At 49.3% G+C, this 25114-nt stretch overlaps 1 protein-coding gene across 2 annotated transcripts in view; it reads left to right on the top strand.

Moving 5' to 3' along the window:
• The window catches only part of GPR45 (G protein-coupled receptor 45), a 96795-nt gene that overhangs the window by 7866 nt on the left and 63815 nt on the right, over positions 1-25114 (top strand). Inside the window, exons 1-3 of one of the 2 annotated variants that reach the window (XM_082426388.1) lie at positions 16193-16216; positions 16301-16320; positions 16407-22661. The exons of the other annotated variant lie outside the window; for it this stretch is intronic. The gene's annotated coding sequence lies outside the window, so the exon portion shown is untranslated. Of the gene's footprint in view, positions 1-16192; positions 16217-16300; positions 16321-16406; positions 22662-25114 lie in introns of those variants that run through there. 2 annotated transcript variants of the gene reach the window in all.

Here is a 25114-nt window from a genome sequence, read left to right as displayed (position 1 = left end):
AAAAACAATTCAAGTCATATCAGTGTATTCCTTCCTTCAGCACAGGCCGTTAGCTTTTTAAACTAAATAATAACATTTATAATATATATTTCAAAAAAGGAACCGTAAGGTAGAATTAGGTATTTCATTAGAATCAGAAGGTACTTAAAGGCCATGATTTTTGGAGTGAAGGCCTGCTTTAACCATGTGTTTCCAGATGTCTTGGGGCCTTGCTGCATGGAGGGAGGGCCCCTCCCAGGGTTAGCGGGTCCCTGGCGACAGTAAACCACATGCCTGCCGCGTGCCTTTCAGGCAGTCACTTGCTGGCCTGTTGGCCTCCTCATACCTGATCCTGATAAAACCTGGGTTTTACACAGGGCCTCAGCCTTTCAGGCACTGTTCCTGCAGTAGCAGAATGCGGGGTCCTAGTCTTGCTGCGTTAGTGCTTTTTCTTACTCAATTTTTATTCATCAGACATTTATTTAACAAGTTATAAATACAAACCAGACAGGTTCCTTCTAGGAAATTTTCTTTAACGGATGGGAGGAGGCCCCTTTAATAAAGTGGTAAATTCCAGTTACTTTTCATGAAATCACTGCTACTTTAGCTTTAACAAAAGTTAGGACCACGGTTGGATCTTCTATGAAAACTGTTCACGAGAACTCCAAATTTATTCCTTTTTCATTTTCCCAAGACTTGATTGTACTTCTCCTAAAAAAGATTGAAACCTCCCCGGGGGAGCCAGCCTCACAGTGTGAGGTCCTTCTCTCCGAGTGGAGAATGAAAGATTCACACAAACTCTCCTGATGGCATTTCGAACCCCGTAAACTTCTCCGCCGAGGACACCGTCATCACTGCTCCCTCTCAGGGTCCCCCATTATCACACTGAATTTTTCTTCTGTAATTTCAGAGTATTGCCTGGAAGCGAGGGGAGGGTCGTAGAGGAGAGGCGTGTTTCACGGCGATTCGCAGATAAAGGAAAGGGAGCCGGACACTGCAGGCCGGTAGATCCCACAGGAAGGGGGTTACAAAAAGTAGTCAACAGAGTTTTTGTCCTCAAAGCTTAGAATTTGCGTCTCTAATTAGAAAAACAACAAACAGAGAAAACAATTAGAAGGCAATTAGGTCCTGCTGAGAAGTGTTGACTGAGCAATAATGACACGGAGCTGAGGACGGGACCTGGGCTGGGAGCTTCTGCGAGGCCTGGGGTGACACGTGCTCCGGAGACCACCGCCCTCCGCCCACACCGAGCCTCAGCCCTCTGGTCTGAAAGATGGGGGCAGGATCCCTGCTTTCCAGGGCTCCGCGGACCACTCGGAACTGGGGTGAGACACCTGGCAGTTTCCGAGGCAGCAGGTCCTGGTGACTCGCCATTGCCAGCGTCGACCAAAAACGTCAAAGCTGCCTCGAGGAGGACGTGGGCCCTGCCCGGCGGGCAGCATTCAGAGATTGCGCCCCAGTTACTCTTGGTAGCCGCTCCCCTGCACATCCCCCAGGGCCTGGTCTTCCTGAGGGAAGAAGTGACAGGAAGGCAGTACCAGCTGCATTACTGTCTGAGCTGCGCGTGGGCATCCGTGCATCCCTAAGATGGGCTGGCCTCCGCCGGCCGGGCTGGAATTCCTGTTGACGTTCCCTCTTCCAAGGGCCCTCCTGGATCTGGCTTCTCTTCTCCCCAGGCGGCTGCCCACAGGCGGTGACGGGAGCGTCAGCCAGCCGCGGCCTGACACCCGGGTGCTGGAGGCGCTCTGTAGAAACGTCTCTGCACACGAATACTGTTCAAGCCGGAGGGCCTCCCGCACATCATCAGCACTGGTGCTCTTTCAAGATGATGTGAATTTAGACTGTGTAAAAATTCTAATCCATGTTGGAGCAATGGAATTGGATGGAAACAAAGGCTCCTCACCCTGGAGAGGCGGCGTATACAAGAGTACCATCCTGTAATGCTGAGGGGTCCACGGAACCCCGAAGGTCCGTTCCTGGCCTGAGGGTCTGCACAGCACCTCGCTGAGAATGCCCATTCAGTTCATGACAATGATGGGACGAATTCAAAACTTCATGGTCATCTTAGTTTTAGTTTCTGGGTTTCTTGTTCCTACCTTGAAATTACTTGTTTAAAGAGCATAGTGGGCTTATTTTGGTCTTTATATATAAGCTTCCTAAACATAAGCTCCAGTATCATCGTGTGGGATGGGATGGGCGTTTCTAACTGCCTGTGCGGCATCGCCCTCTGAGGTCTCCCCTGCCGACCACCCTCCTGCCCTCCCTCCCGCTCCTCCCTCCCTGTCCGCCCCCCGCATTGGGATCTGCGGGGTCCATAGGGCATGGGGCCAGCTCACCGCTGTCATCTTGCCCTCGTGTCCACATACTGCCACGGAGACTCCCCTGCATGTTGGGAGAAATCTTTTTGGATCTCAGAGGGTTTGCAGGGAGAATTTGGAGACCTACAATAAGCCACCCAAACTCCAAAGCGGATCTTCAAGTTACAAACTTAGCTGTCCCCACACAGTGGAGCCCACTCGTGGGTCACGCGGATGAGAATTGAGATGTCCTACTGGGCAGGGTGCACGGCACAGGGCGGTTTGAGAGGTGACAGACAGGAGTGGCTCGGAGGGAATGGATGGGTATTTCTAAGACATCTAGTGTGTGGCTGTAACTACTCGTTTCATCGTAGCACCAAGTCTTTCAGAATGTTCTTAAATGATTTACTTAACTTCAGAGCTCAATAAATAGAGTAACATTAACTTGCTTGTGGCTTAGGAAATCTATTTCCTTTAAATGAGAAAAATTAAAAAATTTAAACATTGAATAGTCTGTACTTTTAATCTAATCAGGCAAGTGAACCCTAGCCTTAGTGTTAAGGTGCTGCGGGCCACCAGAAAGGAACACTGCCTGCCCGCACCCTGGTTTTAACCCAGTGAGGTAAACCCTCGGGGTTGGACCTCTAACCCACGGAACCGTAAGGCAGTAAATTCGTGCTGTTTTTCAGCCATTATGCTTGTGGTTGGTTACAGCAGCCATAGAAAACTAATACAGGGGACTTCCCTGGCGGTCCAGTGGTTAGGACTGCGCTTCCAACGCAGGGGGCATGGATCCCTGGTTGGTAGGGGAACTAAGATCCCACGTGCCCCGTGGCACGGCTGAAAGAAAGTAATAACAGGTGTGAGCATAGGTTATTGTTGGAGATGAGGCTGGCGCAGGAACTCAGAAGTCCCCGAGCGAGTCACAGGAGGCAGGGCTTCTGGAAGAGATCTGTGCCCTGAATCCCTGATGGAGCTCAGGACAGCCTTCTCTTAGGACGTTTCTGTAGCCAGTGCCCAGGGAAGGCTCATGCGGGCAATTTTACACTGTCCGATGGCTCTGCCAGCGAAGACTTGCCAAAAAATGAAAGTTTCTTTTCCCACACACGTTACTCTGTGCACCTCTCTCCTGGACGGCTGCCTGGAGCCGGCTGGGTTTCAGGACATGCCCTGCCTGGGGCCTTGGTAGCACTTCCAGCCTAGCTCCCAGGTGCAAAGCGGGCTGACGCCTTCCAGAGCGAAGGCGCGGGGTCCCTCGCAGACCCCTACGCTCTTCCATTGACCCAACAGGTGCTAATATACGCAGCCCCACGGTGAGTGCTGAGGAGGTTTAGGGAGCAGAAACAGAAGCTTGTGTGCCAACGGGGCGGGGCGGGGGTGGACAATAAAGTGTTACGTGGCTGGCCTTGTGCGTGGTGGAGGGTGCCCTGGAGCAGGGAAGGGGGGTTGGGACTGGCACAGCGAGGCGGGGGGGCAGCAAGGAGCAAGCTTCATACACTTGGCACCGGAGGGCCCCAGTCGAGGGGCTGGTGTAATGCCAAACCCCCGGGAGCTGGCAGGTGTGGGCGGAGCAGAGGGAGGAGGGTAGTGAGAGGACAGGGCAGAGCCGGGCGGGGTGAGGGGGAGGGCTTGAAGGCCATGGTTTCCTTGGCGGCAGACGGGAATCACTGCATGTTCTGAGTGGAGGCTGGCGCGCCCTGTGCGTGCATCTGACCGTCGTCGTGTTCAGGGGGCGCTCGGGGCCTCGGGTAGAGCAGGGAATTCAGGCAGGAGGCGGTGCACCGAGTCAGGTGACGTAGCTGGTGGCTGGGACCAGAGTGCAAGCAGCGGAGCTGGAGAGAGGGCTCAGACCCTGGGTTTTGAAAGCTTAAGTCCAAGATCAAGTCACTCGTGATTTATGTAAAGTGTATGTCATCCCATCCCGTTACTTTGTCAAGGTGACCCGTAACTACCAGGTCAGTGAATAGTGTAACCCCTTTTGCGATCAGTTGAACTGTAGTAGCCCAATCCCGTGTGGAGGGAACATTTCGAAGGTTAGTAATGAGGAGGTGAGAGACAAGTGAATAAGAAAGAATGGGATGTTTTCGTCAGTGTTCTAGATCGTGGTTCTCAGACGGGCATCAGAGTCAGAGTCGTCTGGAGGACTTAAGACACGTTCCGGGCCCGCCCCCGCCCCCCGAGTTTCTGCAGGAGGCCTAGAGCAGGCATTTCTAGCTGAGTTTGCATTTCCAGCTAGTTCCAGGCGATGCGGCTGCGGCCGGTCCGGGGACCACACACAGGGAAACCCTGCTCCAGGTATGAAGCGTCCTCCGGAAGGGACCGCATCATCACGCGGCTCGAGCAGAGGGGAGCTTAGGGCTCTCCGTCCAGCTGTCACCAACCAGAGGCTTCCCCAGGGAGGCCGCGCGCGCGTGCTCTGCAGTGAGAGACCCCGGGCCCCAGGGGTCAGGGGCCGGACTCAGGGTTCCATTGGTGTGCAGCCTCTGACACCCCCCCACCCTTAACAGAGGTCCACAGAGGTTGCCCTGATTGCTGGGTGAAAGGATTCCGAGTTTTTATTCCGGCCTGTTAACGTGATCAGATACGGACTAGCTCTCATTCCTGAATTGTGTTGAGACGTTGATTCATTTGAAGTGAAAAAAGCAAGTGGTAACTATTTCTCTTCTATCAAAGAATATTCACGTATTACGTGCCTGTATTTGACTTATAAAATGTATTTGTGTCTAGATATCTTTATGCCTGTATTTGACTTATAAAATCTGTTTGTGTCTAGATATCTTTATGCAGTGAAATTATTGATTATTTTTTACTTCTTTCATGTGTGGTTTGAACTTTTTAAATCTCATTCATAACTTTTATAACAGAAAATAGTGAATTTCGCCTTGAAGTGTCCAGATTTCGAGCGATTAGTACCCTGGTTTAACCACAAGGTGGAGTAGTTTACAACCGAATAGGCTACTCAATGCAGAAAAGGCGAAGGGGGTGAGATTCCCGCCCTCTTCCCTAATTTCATCCAAGTGATTCCTGTACGTTGTAATGCCCCTTGGAAACATCAGGCATATTAATTATATTTTTAAATCCATCTATTGCAGATGAATCTCTAAATTCTGATTTATTTTTCACATGCTTACATTTGAATTTATAATGCTCTCACTTATTAAATTGGTTCCCTTTTATTGTATTAGTTTCAGGTGTACAACATAATGATTTGATATTTGTATACAGGCATACCTCCTTTTATTGTGCTTCACAGATATTGCATTTTTTATATATGTATATAAATTGAAGGTTTGTGGCAACCCTGCATCGAGCAAGGCTGTTGGTGCCATTTTCCCAAAGCATTTGCTCTCTGTGTATTTCTGTCACATTTTGGTAATTGTCGCAATATTTCAAACTTCTTCATTATTCCTATATTTGTTAGGGTAATCTGTGATCAGTGATCTTTGACGTTACTATATTGTAATTGGGGGGCCCACGAGTCACACCCATATAAGGTGGTGAACTTAATGGATAAATGTGTGTGTGTTCTGACTGTCCACCTACCAGCTGTTCCCCGCCTCTCTCCCTCTGCTCGGGCCTCCGTACTCCCTGACACACAACAGTATTGAAATTCGGCCCATTAGTACCCTACAGTGGCTTCTAGTGTTCAGGTGACAGGAGGTTCACGCATCTCTCACTTTAAATCAAAAACTTGAAATGATGAAGCTTAATGAAGAAGGCATGTCGGAAGCCAAGGCCGGCTGAAAGCTAGGGTTCTTGGGCCACACGGTTAGCGAAGTTGTGTATGCAGAGGAAAAGTCCTTGAAGGAAATTGAAAGCGCTGCCCCAGTGAACACACACAGACATAAGAAAGCAAACAGCCCTATTGCTGATGTGGAGAAAGTTGTAGTGTCTGGATAGAAAATTCTAACAGTCACAACAGTCTCTTAAGCCAAAGCCTACTCCACAGCAAGGCCCTAACTCTCTAATTCTGTGAAGGCTGGAAGAGGTGAAGAAGCTGCAGAAGAGAAGTTTGAAGCTAGCAGGTATTAATTCATGAGGTTTAAGGAAAGAAGCCGCCTCCATAACATAAAAGTACAAGGTGGGGACTTCCCTGGCGGTCCAGTGGTTAAGACTCCACGCTTCCAATGCAGGGGGCACGTTTTGATTCCTGGTCGGGGAAATAAGATCCCACATGCCACGCAGCGAGGCCAAAAGATCTTAAAAAATAAAAAGTGCAAGGTGAAGCAGCAAGTGCTGATGTAGAAGCTGCAGCAAGTTATCCAAAAGATCTATCTAAGTAATTAATAAAGGTGGCTACAGTAAACAACAGATTTTAAGTGTAGATGAAACAGCCTTCTATTGGAAAAAGATGCCATCTAGAACTTTCATAGCTAAAGAAGAGAACTCAGTTCCTGAATTCAAAGCTTCAAAGGACAGGCTGACTGTCTTGTTAGGTAGGGGCTAATGCAGCTGGTGACCGACCTTAAGTTGAAGCCAGTGCTCACTTACCATTCTGAAAATCCTAGGGCCTTTAAGAATTATGCTAAATCTACTCTGCCTGTGCTCTATAAGTGGAACAAGAAAGTCTGTATGACAACACATCTGTTTACAACATGCTTTACTAGATATTTTAAGCCCGCTGTTGAGAACTACTGCTCAGAAAAAAAAGTTGCTTTCAAAATATTACTGCTCGTTGACAATGCACCTGGTCACCCCAGAGCTCTGATGGAGATGGACAATGAGATTAATGTTGTTTTCATGCTGCGAACACAGCATCCATTCTGCAGCCCATGGAATTACTCAAGGAGTAATTTTAACTTTCGAGTCTTATCATTTAAGAAATACATTTATAAGCCTATAGATGCCACAGATAGATTCCTCTGATGGATCTGGCAAAGTCAACTGAAAACCTAGAAAGGATTCATCATTCCAGATGCCATTAAGAACATTCCTGATTCACGGGAAGAGGTCAAAATATCAACATTAACAGGAGTTTGGAAGAAGTTGATTCCAACCCTCATGGATGATTTTGAGGGGTTCAAGACCTCAGTGAAGAAAGTAACTGAAGATGTGGTGGAAACAGCAAGAGAACTAGAATTAGAAGTGGAGCCTGCAGATGGGACTGAATTGCTGCCATCTCATGAGAATAACGGGTGAGGAGTTGCTTCTTACGGATGAACAGAGAAGGTGGTTTCCTGAGTTGGAATCTGCTCCTGATGAAGGTGCAGTGAAGATTGTTGAAGTGACAACAAAGGATTTAGAATATTCCATAAACTTTAGTTGATGAGTCAGCAGCAGGGTTTGAGAGGATTGACTCCAGTTTTGAAAGAAGCTCTACTGGGGGGAAGGTGCTATCAAACAGCATTGAAGGCTGCAGAGAAATCGTTCGTGAAAGGAAGAGTCGTCAGTCGATGTGGCAGACTTCACTGCTGCCACCCACCCCCGACCAGTCAGCAGCGAGGAGATCAGGCTCGCTGAAGGCTCAGGGGATGGTTAGCAATTTTTAGCAATAAAGTATTTTCTCATTAAGGTATGTGCACTTTTTAGACATAATGCTACACTTAGTAAAGTACAGCATAAAAATAACTTTTATATGCACTGGAAAACCAACAATTTTGTGTGACTCGCTTTATTGCAATATTCGCTGCACTGCGGTGGTCCGGAACCGAACCCACAGTATCTCCGAGGTCTGCCTGTATATTGCATAATGATCACCATAATAAGTCTGGTTCACATCTGTCACCATACATAGTTACCAGAAAAATTATTTTTCTTGTGATGAGGATGACTCGAGTCGTCTTATGAAAGGCGGATTGCTGGAAAAGACCACAAGCCGAGTCATAGGACTTGGCTGCAGTGTCTTGCAGGGAGGGAAGGAAGATTCCTGCAGACGGGAGGCGGGACACCCCTGCTTCCTCCTGCAGCCGCTGCCCCTGGGATAGACTGGCTCCCCTTTGACTTCGAGTTGCTATTTCAAACCATACATTTACATCAGTGTTTTGAGTATTAATAAACTCTCTAAATGCTAGTTTACAAGAAAAGGAAAAAAGTGGAGAGAATTTAACTCAAAATAGTGGAAGACCGCTATTAAGAGACTGAGAAGCAAAACCAACGCGTTTGGGACGGGGCGTTCCATCCTGAGACCGAGGTGCCGGGGGTGGGAGCGGATGAGAGCGTGTGGGTGGCCCTCAGGGACCTGCCCGGTGGCGTTGCGCGGGCCACGTGCTGGCTACGGGCTTGGCCAGGACGGCCCTCTCTCCCCTTCCCCGCCTTCCCCACCCTGGCAGGACATGCAGGCCGAGTTTAGCCGGCACGTTTCTATCAACAGCATCCAGGCGCGCTGTGGCCTGCGGGGTGGCCCAGGCTGCCGCGGGGACAGGGGGACCACCCTGGTCGTAAACACTCAGCCTCCACGCCGTGGAGTGCGAGGGTTCCAGTGGAATCGCTGTATCACGTAAACTCCATCTTCTTTTTTTTTTTTATTTTATAAATTTATTTATTTCATTTATTTATTTTTGGCTGCGTTGGGTCTTCCTTGCTGTGCCTGGGCTCTCTCTAGTTGCGGTGCGCGGGCTTCTCATTGCGGGGGCTTCTCTTGTTGCGGAGCAGGGGCTCTAGGCACGTGGGCTTCAGTAGTTGTGGCACGAGGGCTCAGTAATTGTGTCTCGCGGGCTCTAGAGCACAGGCTCAGTAGTTGTGGCACACGGGCTTAGTTGCTCCGCGGCATGTGGGATCTTCCCGGACCAGGGCTCGAACCCGTGTCCCCTGCATTGGCAGGCAGATTCTTAACCATTGCGCCACCAGGGAAGTCCCAACTCCATCTTCTTAGACCTCCGTACCGTCAGAGGATGGAGGGGAAATATTCAGCTATGTTCTCTTTTCAATAGGCTGATAACTAAGAAGATTCAAGGCTGCTTTTCTGTTGTTCTAACCAGCGCTGTAGCATTCAGAGTCAAAGTGAGTTTACCAAATGCAGAAAGAAAACAACCCACCCGTAATCTTACCATTATCCACAACCAACAGCTAGTAGCATTTTTAGGAATTCTAGTATGTATATTTTCACGTGAAAGCATATTTTACATCATGGTAATTAGAACATACATACCATTTTAAAACTGATTTCCATTTATGATCATATAACCACTTTGAGCTTCATAATTATCTTTTTAATGACCTCAGAATATTCCATCCATCGAGCATATGTTTCCCAATTTACTTAACTAGTATCCATACCGTTAGCCACGTGTGCTTTTTAAAAATAATACCATAAATAATGTACCACCAGCATATTTGCTTTTTCTCTCATTTGTCCTTGGGGTCAATTCCCAGAACTAACTTTATCAAGTCAATGGCACGAATTGACTTTATACCGGTAGCCAGTGACTCTGCAGAGCCTCTGCCATTTCCGGGGTGCGTGTGCCAGCCCCACGGCCAAGATCAGCACTGAGCATTTCCCTTTTCAAGAGCTCCAGCTTTTCCAGGGTCTCTGCCCGGTGGACACCCAGCCGTTCCTACTGCCCCTGTCTGTTCTCGGGTGTCCCCCTCTTGTCTGGTCACCCCGTCCTCCGGCCTCCCAGGCCTGGGATGTCTGCACAGTTCCTTTCTTCGGTGGGGATGTGCCTGCCATCCCCAGGGCCCCTCACCAGCCCCTGCCCTGTCCCCCTCATCCCGGCGTCTGTCCACACCCTTCCACACCCCGCCTCCACTCCACTCCGCCAGGCCCGGCCCAGGGCGGGTCCACCACATTGACCGATCAGCTCTTTGCAGGGTCACCAGTAACGTTAACTGCAGAGGTCAGGGACATCTTTCAGCCCCTTTCATTTGGTCTCTGTGAGGCACTGGACCCCATGCCTCTGGAAACTTTCTCCCGCCTTGGATTCCACATCCTCCTACCCTTCGGACACTTCTCTGTAAGTGTCCTCTCTCTCCTCTTTGTTGACGCAGCTCCTAACCATTGGCGTCCCCCGAATAGAGCAGGTGGCTCACGGGGCAACGCGGTGGGGCCTCACCCCCTCTCTCCACGCTGTCGTGTCGGTTCTAAAATTTACAAACCCAAGTGTGCCCTCTACCCGGCTTTGAGGCTCCCCAGTCCCTGGGTTTCAGTCTCTCCCTTTTATTCTAGACACACAACCCATGAACAAGCCCATCTGCGTCTAAGATTCTAACCCTCCCCACGCTAACAACTGCCCGATCTGTGCCCCCAACGAGGTCTTTCCTTTGAGTTTGTCTCTAATATAACTGCCTCTATCTGAATGCCCCATAACATCTCAGATTCAGCAGGTACCGAATAGAATCATTGTCTATTGTCCCCGCCCTACCCTCCCTTCAGGTTTACCCATGTTCTCTTAGTGATGACACCTCTCTCCAGTATGCAGTCAAGTTCAAAAGCTGTCCACCTCTTCAGCCCCCTTCCCCTTCCTCACATCCATGGTCACTCACTCACGGGGAGCTTGTCCGTCCCACCCCGAGACTCTCAAACCTCTCCCCTCACGACCATCCTTCTCTGCTGCCTGCGTTCACAGCCCTTGTCAGCTCCTGCCTGGATAATTCCAAACGCCCTGCAAAGGGCCGCCATCCTGCAGCCCTCCCCTCCCCGCACATCCTGAGCGGTGCCGGGGTCGGTGTGAGCAGGCAGGCTTCCCGGGTTCAGTTACAGACTCTGTCTCTTGCTATCTGCATAACTTTGGACAGAGTTTTCAACTTCTCTCCATTTGCCCACATGTACGGTGGAGACAGAGCACCTTCCTCGCAGGAGTAGGTGTGAGGATGGAATGAGGGTTACGTGAGTGAGTACACGTCCAGTACTTGGGACGGTACCTGGCGCATAGAAAGCACCCACTAAATGTCACTGCTGTCATCATCATCATCGTCTCTGCACCACCAGGGAGATCTTTCCAAAGGGAAACTCTGGCCCAGCCAGTATCCTACTCAGAACCCTTCCGTTCAGACAGATTGAGTCCACCCACATTCATAGCAGCACTATTCACAGTAGCTAGAAGGTGGTCACAGCCCAAGTGTCCATCGGCAGATGAATGGATAGGCAAAATGTCATCCATACATGCAATGGGGTATATTCAGCCTCTACAAGGGAGGAAATTCTGACACGTGACACAACATAGGTGCACCTGACAGACGTTATGCTCCGTGAAATAAGCCTGTCACAAAAAGACAAATGCTCTGAGGCCCTGCGGTCATCAAATCCGTAGAGACCAAAGTAGGTGTGGGAGGCCAGGGACGGGGGGAGGGGAAGTGAGTGTTTCATGGACAGAGTTTCAGGTTGGGAAGATGAGAAAGTTGTGGAGATGGATGGTGAGGATGGCTGCACAGCAGCGTGACTGTCCTCAGTGCCACTGAGCTGTGCATGTAAAAATGGGCGGAAGGATAGAATTGTATGTAGTATGTATCACAAAATAAATGAGTGAAAGCCCTCCGTGTCTCCCCGTGGCCTGCAGCGTCACAGTCTGTGCCGCAGGCTCTTGAGGCCCCGTCTCAGCTCTTCTTCTCTGGCCTCACCTCCTCCCTCTCCCCGAGCCGCAGCCACATGGCACTGCAGCCGTCTCTTGGGCCAGGAGCTTGGACCACGCCCAGCCTCTGCCAGGTGCTCCAGTGTCTCAATTCCATGCCCACCTCCTGTACTTCTGGTCTTGCCAGTGGACTTTCACTTGGACAGATCACAACATAGACTTGTTAAGTATTAGAAATTACTCTGGTTGAACCCTCTCACTGACAGATGGGGAAGCAGGTCCTCAGTGTACCTGAGAGCGTACAGGTTGGTGTTGCAGGCAACATAAGAATGCAGGTTTCCCGCCTCCCAGCTCTGCGCTCCTGATATTACACCTTGGCAATCACAGTGTTCATGAAAAAGCAAGTCCTAAGTTGGGATTGAGGCCAGATGCTGCCATGCGGAGGCCACAGACAGGCCCTGAGAACCAGGGAGCTCCCAGGTCAATGCAGATCCCATTTGCACCTTATGGCCACACAGGACAAACTTTTTCATTAGTTCATTCAATCATTTGTATATCCATCTGTCCATCCATTCTTCCATCCATCCATCCATCCATCCATCCATTCCTCCATCCATCACTCCATCCACTCCTCCATCCCTCCATCCATCCATCCATTCTTTATTATTATTATTATTAAATTTTTAAATAAATTTATTTTATTTATTTTTGGCTGTGTTGGGTCTTCGTTGCTGCATGCAGGCTTTCTCTAGTTGTGGCAAGCGGGAGCTACTCTTCGTTGTGGTGCACGGGCTTCTCATTGCGGTGGCTTCTCTTGTTGCGGAGCACGGGCTCTAGGTGCAGCATCATTTGTTGAAAAGACTGTCTTCCTCCGCTGAATTGCTGTGGTACTTTTTCTAGGTCTCTGGCTCAGTAGTTGTGGCTCACGGGCTCAGTAGTTGTGGCACATGGGCTTGGTTGCTCCGTCGCATGTGGGATCTTCCCGGACCAGGGCTCGAACCTGTGTCCCCTGCATTGGCAGGCGGATTCTTAACCACTGCGCCACCAGGGAAGCCCCATCCATCCATTCTTTCTGGGAGGTGGACTAGCTAAGGGTCCAGGTCTGAACTGCTTAGTCTGAGTCCTGCCTCTGCCACCTATTTGTGTGATATGAGCAGGTTATTTGCCTCGCAGGGCCTCACGTTCCTAATCTGTAAAATGGGATAACCATACTACTTGCTTCATAAGGTGGTTATAAGGAATAAATTAATTAACATGTGTAAACGCTTAGAAAGGTGCCTGGCACGTAGTAAGTTTTATGAGTCTTCGATTCAGCACTAAACTGAGGGAGAAACATCTCTAATTCTGGAAGAAGTAATGCACAGGCTGGCCTTTGGCGACCCTTCTCCCACCATCGTTGGCATCATGAGCAGTAATGATGGTGTGCGAGTGTGGGCCAGAGAGGCCCAGGCTTCACGGAGTGGAGGGGTTTGGGGTCACGGGAGGTTTTAGCTCACTTGGTGCTCGTGTGGTCTCTGAGCTTGAAATTAACTAAGACGAATGAATGTAAGATTTCAAACAATATTTTGATATTATGCAAATAAGACAACGAAGTTTGTTTAGAAACATTAGCATAAGTAAAATGTAAAGTTTATGAGTTTTTCTAATGAGAAAGGCAAGAGATAAAGCTGAGTGGTAATTTCTGATGATTCATCTGTATGATAAGAGGCATTAGGATGGTGTCAAGGAGGAAGCGTCTGGCAGAGCCTCTGCATTTAAACCGGAGGGATTTCTCTCTACTTCTGTGTCTCAAAAGTCATTTCAGGGGTTAGAAAGCCTTGGAATATTAATAATTTAAATTGAAAACTTCCCCTTTTAACATACAAGAACTCCTGATTATCCACTGATTTGCATCAACTACAAAACAGGAAAGAATTTCGTAAAAGGCATTTTTAAGCTGCTTACTTTATTTTGTTAAATGGCTGGCGGGGGTGACGCGGTGTTTTTGCCAGCACTGATGAATATGGCTAAGTTTTCTCTAACTTAAAATATATTTACTCCAGTTTGAGATCAACTAAAACTGCTACGAGCATCTGTGCACATGTTTTCGTGTGAACCTAAGTCTTCATTTCTCTAGACAGAGGTCCAAGCCTGCAGGTCACGTGGTCGTTGCCTGTCTGGTTTTATAAGAAACTGCTGAACCGTTTGCCAGGGTGGCTGGACCGTTTTACATCCCCTCCAGCCATGTGTGAGTGGCCCAGCGTCTCTGCATCCCTGAGAGCATTTGGTGTTTCACCATTTTTTATTGTAGCCATTGTGACAGGTATGTAGTGTTATCTCAGTGCGGATTTAATTTGCGTTTCTCTGATAGCAAACGACAGTGACCCTCTTTCCATGTGCTTATTTGCCAACTGTGTACCTTCTTCCGTGAAGACGTGTCCTGTCTCCATTCACGTTTTTTGCCCATTTTCTAACTGGATTGTTTGCTTTTCACTGTGGAGTGTTAAGAGTTCTTTGTACTTTCCACTTGCAAGCCCTTTATCAGATATGTGGTTTGTTAACATTTTCTCACACTTGGTATCTTGTCTTTTCATCCTGTTAAAAGGATATTTCACTAAGCAAAGGTTTTTCATTTCGAGGAGGTTGTTTTCCTTTTATGGACGCTGCTTTTAGTGTCGAGTCTAAGAACTCTTCTCTGAGCCCTAGATCCCAAAGACCTTCTTTGTCCCTAAATGTTTTATAATTTTACGTTTTTTACATTTATGTTTTTTAAGTCTGTGATTCATTTTGATATAATTTTCATTGAGTAAGGTGTGGTGTTGGGTCGAGGGTGTTGGATGTTTTGCCTGGGGTTGTCCGGTTGCTCCAGCATCATTTGTTGAAAAGACTGTCTTCCTCCGCTGAATTGCTGTGGTACTTTTTCAAAAATAGTTTCATCTTTTGATAATAGATCCACAGCGGTATTTGTTTCGGAGGAGGAATGTAAGGTTAGATGAATCAAATATTGTATGTTTTCCTTCTGTTTTCTCCCTTTATCAACACAGAGTTTCCCATGAGATGCTGGGATGGCAGTGGAGGGAGTTTATGTACTAGGGGAGCCTATGGTGTTAGAAATGCAGTAGGTCAGGTCTGTTCTATTACAATTTTAACAAACATGGAGCTAACACTTCCAAATGCATGCGGAGCCCTTCCAGGCAGTCACCCCAGGACCATTTCTCAAACCCTGGACCACTTCTGTGCACTTCCTGCCACAGCCAGGAAAAATGAAGAAAACCAATCTCACCATTGGCAAGGGGGAGGGGAATCTACACTGTGCAGAGACGTCAGGCGAAGGCCGAAGGGTGTCCTCTGGATTTGGCGCAAATGAGGTCATTGGTGACCTTAGTAAAAGCGGGTGCGGTAGGGTGGTGGGAACAGAACCCACAGTGCAGGGGGGTGAGGATGTGGGTGGGGCCAGGCAGAGAGGACCAAAGGGCTGTAGCTGAAGGAGGGCCTGGGCCCCGAAGGCTTGGTTTTGTTCTGCGATAAGGAGGCTGGAGTGTGTACGAATTCCAGTAGAATGGGGGAGGAAGTGAAGATGGGGGAGGAAGTGAAGATGGGGAGGAAGTGAAGGTGGGGGAGGAAGTGAAGGTGGGGGAAGTGAAGGTGGGAGGAAGTGAAGGTGGGGGAGGAAGTGAAGGTGGGGAGAAGTGAAGATGGGGGAGGAAGTGAAGGTGGGGGAAGTGAAGGTGGGGGAGGAAGTGAAGGTGGGGGAGGAAGTGAAGGTGGGGGAGGAAGTGAAGATGGGGAGGAAGTGAAGGTGGGGGAGGAAGTGAAGATGGGAAGGAAGTGAAGGTGGAGGCAGTGAAGATGGGGAGGAAGTGAAGGTATGGGAGGAAGTGAAGGTGGGGGAAGTGAAGGTGGGAGGAAGTGAAGGTGGGGAGAAGTGAAGATGGGGGAGGAAGTGAAGGTGGAGGAAGTGAAGATGGGGAGGAAGTGAAGGTATGGGAGGAAGTGAAGGTGGGGGAAGTGAAGGTGGGAGGAAGTGAAGGTGGGGAGAAGTGAAGATGGGGGAGGAAGCGAAGGTGGGGGAAGTGAACGTGGGGGGAAGTGAAGCTGGGGGAGGAAGTGAAGATGGGGAGGAAGTGAAGGTGGGGAGAAGTGAAGGTGGGGAAGGAAGTGAAGATGGGGAGGAAGTGAAGGTGGGGAGAAGTGAAGGTGGGGGAGGAAGTGAAGGTGGGGGAGAAAGTGAAGATGGGGGAGGAGGTGAAGGTGGGGGGAAGTGAACGTGGGGAGGAAATGAAGATGGGGGAGGAAGTAAAGATGGGAATTGAAGATGGAGGAAGTGAAGATGGGAGAAGTGAAGATGGAGGAAGTGAAGATGGGAAGTGAAGATGGGGGAAGTGAAGATGCGGAGGAAGTGAAGATGGGGGAAGTGAAGATGGGGGAGGAAGTGAAGATGGGGGAGGAAGTAAAGATGGGGGAAGTGAAGATGGGAAGGAAGTGAAGATGGGGGGAAGTGAAGATGGGGAGGAAGTGAAGATGGGGGAGGAGGTGAAGGTGGGGGAAATGAAGGTGGGGAGAAGTGAAGATAGGGAGGAGGTGATGGTGGGGAGGAAGTGAAGGTGGGGGAAGTGAAGGTGGGGGAGGAAGTGAAGGTGGGGGGAAGTGAACGTGGGGAGTTAGTGAAGGTGGGGGAGGAGGTGACAGTGGGGAGGAGATGAAGGTGGGGAGGAGGTGAACATGGGGGAGAAGTGAAAGTGGAGGAGGAGATGAAGATGTTAGGGAAGGAGGCGAAAGTGGGGGAGAGAAGCCCTGTGGATGCCAGGGAAGCGAAGATAGGCGAGGAAATAACCCCAGACCGGAGAAACTTCCCTTTTTCCATTGAAACAGCAGGGAACCAAGAGCACATTGGTGTAGATGCAGACCACAGATGCATTTGTTGGTGGAAAGTTGTGTGGACCAGTGCGTCTTTCCAGGATGGAGAATGTGTGGTTGCTTTAGGGGTGTGTATGTGCTTCTCAATGATCGAGGGGTGACACTGGTATTTGCTGCACAGAGGCCAGGATGCCGGGTGCCCTGCAGTGCTGGGACAGGGATTCACCTTTTCCGAAAATGACCCAACGGAAGCAGTGCTTGCTGACACGGCCACTGCCCACAGCCGTGAGCATGACCATACCCAACCCTGATTTCTAAGTTCTGTTTTGTACTAAAAAGGAATCAGGGCTTGTTGGAGAAGTGACTGCTTTGACCAAGGCAGGGAATGTACAGGGCGACCTTGGGTGGCTTTGTGCAGTGTCTTATAAAGTTAACCATCCGCTTACCATATGGCCAAGCGGTACCAGCCTGGGTTTTTACCCAAGAGAAATGAAAACTACGTCCACACAAAGACTTGTATGTGGGCAAATTTTGTAGCAGCTTTACTCTCACTAGCCCCATACTGGAAGCAGCCTAAATGTCCATCAACAGGTGAATAGATGTGCAAGTTGTGGTCTAGCCTGCGGGGCAGTGCTACCCAGAAATAACAAAGGATCACAGACGCACCCGGCAACATGGATGAACCTCAAACACATCATGCTGAGTGAAAAACTAACAGACATAAAGAACGCATGCTGTCTGACTCCATTTTTATGAAATTGGAGAAAGCTGAAACTGACTGATGGGGCTGCTGCGGTGGAGAGCTGACTGAAGTGGCAGGAGAAACCTTTGCGGGATGATGGAGATTCTGCATGAGTGGCGGTGGTCACGCAGGTGTGCACCTTTGTGAAACTTCCCACCCTCCACAGTTACTGTGGGTGCATTTTATTTTCTGTAAATAAGATTGCAATGAAATTGAGTTTTAAAGACTGAAGGTATGGCGGGAGGGGGTCTCCAAGGACCCAGAAGCCACGCTGATAGACTTCCTCTGGTCCCAGTCGGGACAATCTAAGCATCAAACAGAACGATGACTATAAAATAAGGAATACATAAAAATCTAGGGGCCATAAGGAGAGAGAGGGGGGAGCTTGTCCATATCTGGGGATCCTTAAGCAGGAAGTACACACATAAAGAGAAGCAAGTGAAGGACTATTGGCTAAGTCAGAGTGGGTGGGGAGCCAGCCTGGCGTGGGCTTTGGGTGCTGATAAAGTTCTCTTTCTTGGTCTCGGTGGCGATTACACCCAGTGTTCCCTCTAGAACTATCCGTTCATCTGCACATGCCTGTACGGATGTATCTCACGATAAAAAGTGCCCCTCCCGTGTTCAGAGAAGCATCAAAAATGCAAGTAGCCCATGTAGAAATGCTATTTCAATCCACTGATTCCATTTCACTAATCAAAGCGCCTACTGTATTTGACAAGGGGAAATGCCTATGTAATTTAAAATAGAACTAATTCTTACATAAATGTTATCCAGAAAACCGTTTTTGAAAATACAGATAGGCCTTCTTAGATAAGCCAAGATGAGAAACACCAAGTTGTCAGAAGAGAAACAGTTCTCTAATAATTTAATTTTTGTCTCCTCAATTTAGAAGGCTTCAAAAATTCCTTGAGCTAGAAAATGTCTACTCCTTTCTAAAAATGGAAAGAGGAAACGAATTGCACAATCTCCTTCATTTGAATTAACATCCAGCTAACTTAGGGTCTTAAGTGGGTGGCTTTCTCAGGCTTCCTCTGAAAATATTAATGTTATCAAACGAAGTTTGATTTTCATAAAAAGGAACTTGATTAGCATCTTGAGGAGAACTGATTAGAGGCTCAGGTTTTCTGAGGTCCGTGTCCAGGGCTCTGGGCGTATTGGCGGCTGCTGTTTTGGCCTTGGTTCTCCCTCCAAGATGCTCTGTGCTGCCCCCTTATTATGTTGATGACAAAAGGCTGGATGACTGAAATGGAAAGTAACAGGCAGATTCCATCTCTCCCACCTCAATCTTGGGTGAAAACCTTTTCATCTTCAGAGGTGTTTTTTCCCCTTCATTTTAACACATTTATTCCTCTTTGCCCAGAAAATTATTTTGGTCTCAGACAACTCTTATTTATTCATTCCCGTGGATGAAAGCAGAGGCCTGGATAATGCAAAATGATACAAATTCAGAAACTCTTTATATTTGACTTTCAAATGTGGGCTTGTACTTACATTTGATTATGCGTATATTTAATATTCTGGGGATTCAATTCAGACAAAATAAACGAGTCGCAGGATAAGCATCTAACTGGAAAAGTGTGAGCGGCTCCCCCGGGTCCCGAGCTCACTCCCGAGCTCACTGACAGCCCGGGGGACAGGAAACAGGACTCCAGACAGAAGACAGACAGACCCTCTAAGCCCACCCTCTTCTCGCCCTCTTCCCGGAAGCGAGGGACGCCGGCGCTCCTGGGTATCCTGGGTGCCCTGCGCCCCCTGTGCTGCTCTTCGGCTTAGAGCAAGTACAGTCCGTGCTGCCGAGATCTGGGGCGGGAGCTTGGCCACCGGGATGATTGCTTGGCACGTGTCCGAGGAATGCTCATCTGGTCTTTCCTTCCTGTCCCACCCACACTCAGGGGAGCAAGTCCTACCCGGGGGGGCGGCCATCACAGGGGCCACCCTGGAGTCTGTCCTCCACAATTATTATATATATATTTTTTATTGAAGTATAGTTGATTTACAGTGTTGTGCCAGTATCTGCTGTGCAGCAGAGTGACTCAGTTATACCCATATAGACATTCTTTTTCATATTCTTTTCCGTTATGGTTTACCACAGGATATTGAGTACAGTTCCCTGTGCTGTACAGTAGGACCTTGTTGTTTATCCATTCTAAACGTAATCGTTTGCATCTACCAACCCCAAACTCCCAGTCTATCCCTCTCCCACCTCTCCTCCCCCTTGGCAACCACAAGTCTGTTCTCTATGCCTTTGAGTCTGTTTCTGTTTTGTAGATAGGTTCATTTGTGTCCTATTTTAGATCCCACATATAAGTGACATCATATGGTATTTGTCTTTGTCTGACTTACTTCACTTAGTATGACAATCTCTAGTTGCATCCATGTTGCTGCAAACGGTATTATTTCGTTCTTTTTGTGGCTGAGTAATAGTCCATTGTATATATATGTACCGCATCTTCTTTATCCATTCCTCTGTCGATGGACGTTTAGGTTGTTTCCATGTCTTGGCTATTGTGAGTAGTGCTGCTGTGAACACTGGGGTGCATGTATCTTTTTGAATTACACCTTTGTCCATGTGTATTCCCAGGAGTGGGATGGCTGGATCATATGGTAGTCCTAATTTTAGTTTTCTGAGGACGCTCCATACTGTTTTGCGTCACAACTATTTTGTTTATAAGCAGTCTGTCCACCAGAGCGGGCTCATCAGGTAGAACAGACACCCGTGCACACGGTCAGGCCGTGAGGGTGGCTCCGCGTGGGCCCTCCGTCTCCCGCACACTCCCTGGAGTCTCACCACATCGGGACCCTCGTCCCGGCGCTAACCCAGCATCTCCGTGGCGAGACCACGGTCCTTCCCAGCTTCCTTCTGCCCCGCGCACCTCCCCTTCTAGAAACTGCAGAGGTTTATTTGTGACAAAGGTTTGTGCTGGGGTTTTACCACCAGGAGAGAACTGGAGAGTAGTGGCAGGCAGGTGACATCATCGGATGTGTATCAGAGACAAGTTTCACAAACGAAAATTATTGGGGAGGGGGGTGGGGAAGGAAAGACAAGAAGGAAAAAGAAGGGAGAGCTGATTCACTTTGCTGTACAGCAGAAACTAACAGCATTGTAAAGCAACTATACTCCAATACAAATTTTTTTAAAAAAGTTAAAATGAGGCTCTTAGGGTGGAACCTAATCCAGCAGGACTCAGTGTCCTTGTAAGAAACGGGGACGAGGACACAGAGGGAGGATACCACCAAGGCACAGGAGGAAGATGGGCATCCGTGAGCCGAGAAGAGACGCCGCGGAAGAAACCCACCCTGCTGACACCTTGAGCTTGTGCTTCCAGCCTCCAGGACTGTGAGAGAATGTGTTTCTGCTGTTTAAGCGCCCCCGGTCCGTGGCCCCCGGTCCGTGGCACGGTGTCACGACAGCTCAAGCCGAGTCCTGCAGAGATGAGTACCCGTGAGGGGAGGAGAAGGGACTGGGCAGAGAAAGAGGCTGGAACACGGTGTGAGCCCCGCAGAGCCTCAGCCACCCCGGGCGGCAGCCCGGAGCCTGCCCTCGAGCTCCGCCTTGCTCATCACGGAGCAGGGCTGCCCTGCCTCGTAGGGCGGCCTCACCAGGTGGCTCTCACAGCTGACGTGGGCCCGTGAGCAGCTGGCGAGCAGGGCTCGTCTGCGCCCCGGGCTCCCCACCCCGGGCACGGGCGCTGCCGAGAGGCAGGCGGCTCGTCTCCACGCCCGTCAGCGTCCCCCCCCTGCCCCGCTCGGCTCCACGCTGCCCGTGTAGCCAGCTCCCAGTGGGCCTCCATCCCTGAGGGGGACTTCCGGGAGGGATGTCAGGGAGAAGCCACCCTGCTGCGTTTGGTCCCAGGGCCACAGCTGAGACCCCCCACCGTCTCCCTCCATCATGAGCTATCTGGGGGCAGCAGTCTGTTCTGGCCGCTATGACAAGAAACGCCAAAGACTGGGTGGTTCAAACAACAGATACTTATATCTCACAACCTGGAGGCTGGAACTCTGAGATCAAGATGCCAGCAGATCCACTGGCTTGTAGACAACTAGCTGCCTTCTCACTGTGTCCTCACGTGGTGGGGAGAGACAGACAGACATAGGGACAGAGACAGAGAGACTGAAAGAGACAAAGATGCAGAGAGATAGCAAGTTCTCATGTGTCTTTTCATAAGGGCACTAATCCCACGATGAGGGCTCCACCTTCATGACCTAATTACCTCCTGACTTGGAAAAATCCGGTTTTCCTTCTCAGTAGAGAAGAACCCCATCCTCCCTCCTGTGCTTTTCCCCTGCACGTCTCTCCTACTTTCACACCATCACACACACAACACTTCACTTCTGGTCACCCCACGTTAGCCGACCTCTGCGTCTGTCCTCACACCTCCTTCTCTGACTCTGACCCTCTGGCCTCCCTTTTTTTTTTTTAATTTTTTTTCTTTTCTTTTTTATTTATTTATTTATTTTTGGCTGTGTTGGGTCTTCGTTTCTGCACGAGGGCTTTCTCTAGTTGCGGCAAGTGGGGGCCACTCTTCATCGCGGTGCGCGGGCCTCTCACTGTCGCGGCCTCTCTTGTTGCGGAGCACAGGCTCCAGACGCGCAGGCTCAGTAGTTGTGGCTCACGGGCCCAGTTGCTCCACGGCATGTGGGATCTTCCCAGACCAGGGCTCGAACCCGTGTCCCCTGCATTGGCAGGCAGACTCTCAACCACTGCACCACCAGGGAAGCCCTGGCCTCCCTTTTATAAGGACTCTTGTGGTTACACAAGGCCACCTGGATAATCCAGGATCATCTCCCCATCTCAAGACCCTTGACTTAATCACATCTGCGAAGTCCCTTTTGCCATGGAACATGAACGTATTCACAATTCCAGGGATTAGAACCATAGATATCTTTATAGAGCCATTGTTCTGTCTGCTACACACACTAAACAGACTTTTTGGTAATCATTTCTTTGGATAAAGCTATTTTTAAAAGTTAATTGATCGGGCCTGTTGATCACTCTCTAGTGACCTTCTAGTTAGGCCGAGGCATCTCTGGCCCGCCTGCAGGGGCTGCTTTTGGCTCAGCCATCAGTCCTTGGCCCCTTCCATGTTGGTCCGGAAGGCAGGACGCCGTGGCACAAGACACGTGTCACCCACATGAACGAGGAGTGGCTTCTGACCCCGTGGTGTGCATGGACCTTTGTCTAACACCATGACCCTGAGAGGTATATTATTATCCCCATTTTACAGATGAGGTAATTGAGGCTCAAAAAGCTGAAGCTCCTGGCTTCCAGTTGCTCAGGTGATGAATGTTGGAGCTGTGATTCAACACCCTCGTCTGTGGACCACCTTTTTACTCCATCACATGACTCCCCTTGAAGAGAAGGTAATTCCCTTTATCTACAGATACAGTGGAATTAAGGTGTGTCACCTGTGCAAATACGCTCTCATTTTGCCGACACAGCAGCCCAAGAGTGGGCACAAATATCTTGCGCTGTGAGCTAAATGTAGATGCCCCTGAAGGATCTGTGGCTCTAATTCACATTTCTCTGAAATTTCCACTGGCTCATTTTATCGCCTATCATGAGGTTCTGCAGAAGAAAAAAGCAAAACAAGATAGAAAAAAACAAAACCTTAGCAGATGCTTGCTTGTTTCCTGTGAGCAGGACAGTGCGTTGGGGGAATGACTATAGTAGCAGAACGTGTGCCAGGGTCATTGTCTATGACGGGCAGTGACCAAAAGCAGTCACCAAGCTGGTCTGCAGCACCAGGCGGTGTAAATTTTTACTTGCGAGGCACTTTCTGGAATTTGATTTTCCATGTCCTGTGGTTATAAAGTGACAACAGCTTTATGGCATTGTGACTGGGGTGAGGACTAAGAACTGTGTGCGTGTCGGTTTAGGAAACCCGGGAGAGGGATGCTGGCCAGGTCTCTTCTCCCTGGCGTATCGCATCCTCACCAAATAATGACCTCAAATTATAAATCATCTGAGAACCCGCTAAGTGCTTAGCACACATAAAACGTGAGCAGAAAAATAAAGTTAGTATCCCTGTTCTAAGACCAATTCAAAAATCCTTGCTGACACCCGCTACGTGCCAGCACGGTGCCAGGACCTGCGGGGCAGCACACAGCACGAGGTCTGGCGTCACCAAGTCGGACAGACCCCTGGCTCCGCCAGAACCCAGCATAGCCAGTCAGGATGGGGGACAGTGGATGGGCGTCCTGAAGGGGGGCCACTTCCAGAAAGTGGAGCATGAGTTAGATGAACGAAGGAAAAAACAGTGAAATATTTAGGACAAGGAAACTATAAAAATTGTTATTTAAGACACTGCTTTTCAGATGGTAAATTTCAACCCATTTAGCAGGTCACAAAATCAATTTAGTGGATTTTGCAAAATTAAATAGAACAGAATACGAAATATCAGAGTGCATTGCACAGAGTAAGGGCAAATATTGTTTCATGAACATCTTGATGTGTCTTTTTTTAATATTGTTTCTAATATTCTCCGATTTTCTTTTTTAAATTTAATTATTTATTCATTTACTTTTGGCTGCGTTGGGTTTTTGTTGCTGCGTGTGGACCCTTCTAGTTGTGTCGAGTTGGGGCTACTCCTCATTGAGGGCTCAGTAGTTGTGGCTCACACGTTGCAGAGCGCAGGCTCAGTAGTTGTGGCGCACGGGCTTAGTTGCTCCGTGGCATGTAGGATCCTCCCAGACCAGGACCTGAACCCATGTCCCCTGCATTGGCAGGTGGACTCGTAACCAGTGCACCACCAGGGAAGTCCCTTAATGTGGTTTTTATAGCAGTGGATGCTTGTGTGTATTAGGTCACAATAGCAAATGTATTTTTTTACTGTGGGCCACAGTCCAAAAAAGATTGTAAAACTCTTGATTTCAAGGAAGCCATTGTGAACTCATTTTAAAACCATAGAGCCTACTGATCAAATCCATTCTAGGAATCTGCTTCCCTTGACACAGAGATCACCTGACGCTGTGGCTGGGTTCGGGAGCGCTGTCTCCTGCGTGGTGTCACAGGTGCGTGTGCCTGGGGCGTGACAACATTATGCCCCAATGCAGCGTTCACTGGGCTCCACGTGGTTCAGGGATGTTCTCTCTCCACACCTCGCCTGTGAAGCAGGTACTATCGTTACCGTTATTTTACAGACGAGGACGGAGCACAGAGACAATCACTCCCCAGGGCCACGCAGCCAGGAGGGGCAGGGTCCCGCTTGGAAGCCCCCAAGCTTCTTGCTCAGCTTATGCCACCCCCCCATCCCTGCTAAGACTGTAAGCTCTTTGAAGGCAAAATCTGCCTCATGCATCTGGCAGATTGTTTGATATTCCTGTTATCTGCTGCTACACAACAACTACCCAAACTCTGTGGCATTAAACACCATTTTATTATGTCCAGATTCTTTGGGTCAGGAATTCAGACAGAGCACAGAGGGGATGAACTAATCTCTTCTCCATGACGTCTGAGGTCTGGGATGGAAAACTGGAGGGAACTTGAAGGCTGGGCCCTGGAATCACAGGGAGGCATCTTCATTCGTATGTCTGGTACGTGGGCTGGGGGCACTCAAAGGCTGGGACCACTGACCTGGGCGCCTCTCCGTGACCTCTTCGTGCGGCTTGGACCTCTCCCAGCCTGGTGGGCTTATCCCAAGAGGAAGCACTGGACGGTGAGCGTTTGTTCCAAACGAGGCAGATGGAAGCTACATGCCTCTGATGATCTATTCCCCGGAGACCACAGATGGACCCTCCCTCCCTTCTCTGTTGGTGGAGGCAGCCCCAAGCCCATCCAGATTCCACAGGAGGCCACGTAGACCACACCTCACCCC

This window comes from Balaenoptera physalus (genome assembly GCF_965194825.1).
Source record: "Balaenoptera physalus genome assembly, chromosome: 15".
In the NCBI taxonomy this organism is placed as follows: domain Eukaryota; kingdom Metazoa; phylum Chordata; class Mammalia; order Artiodactyla; family Balaenopteridae; genus Balaenoptera; species Balaenoptera physalus.
Note: the sequence above shows the minus strand (reverse complement) of the source record. Positions and strands in the feature narration are given on the sequence as shown.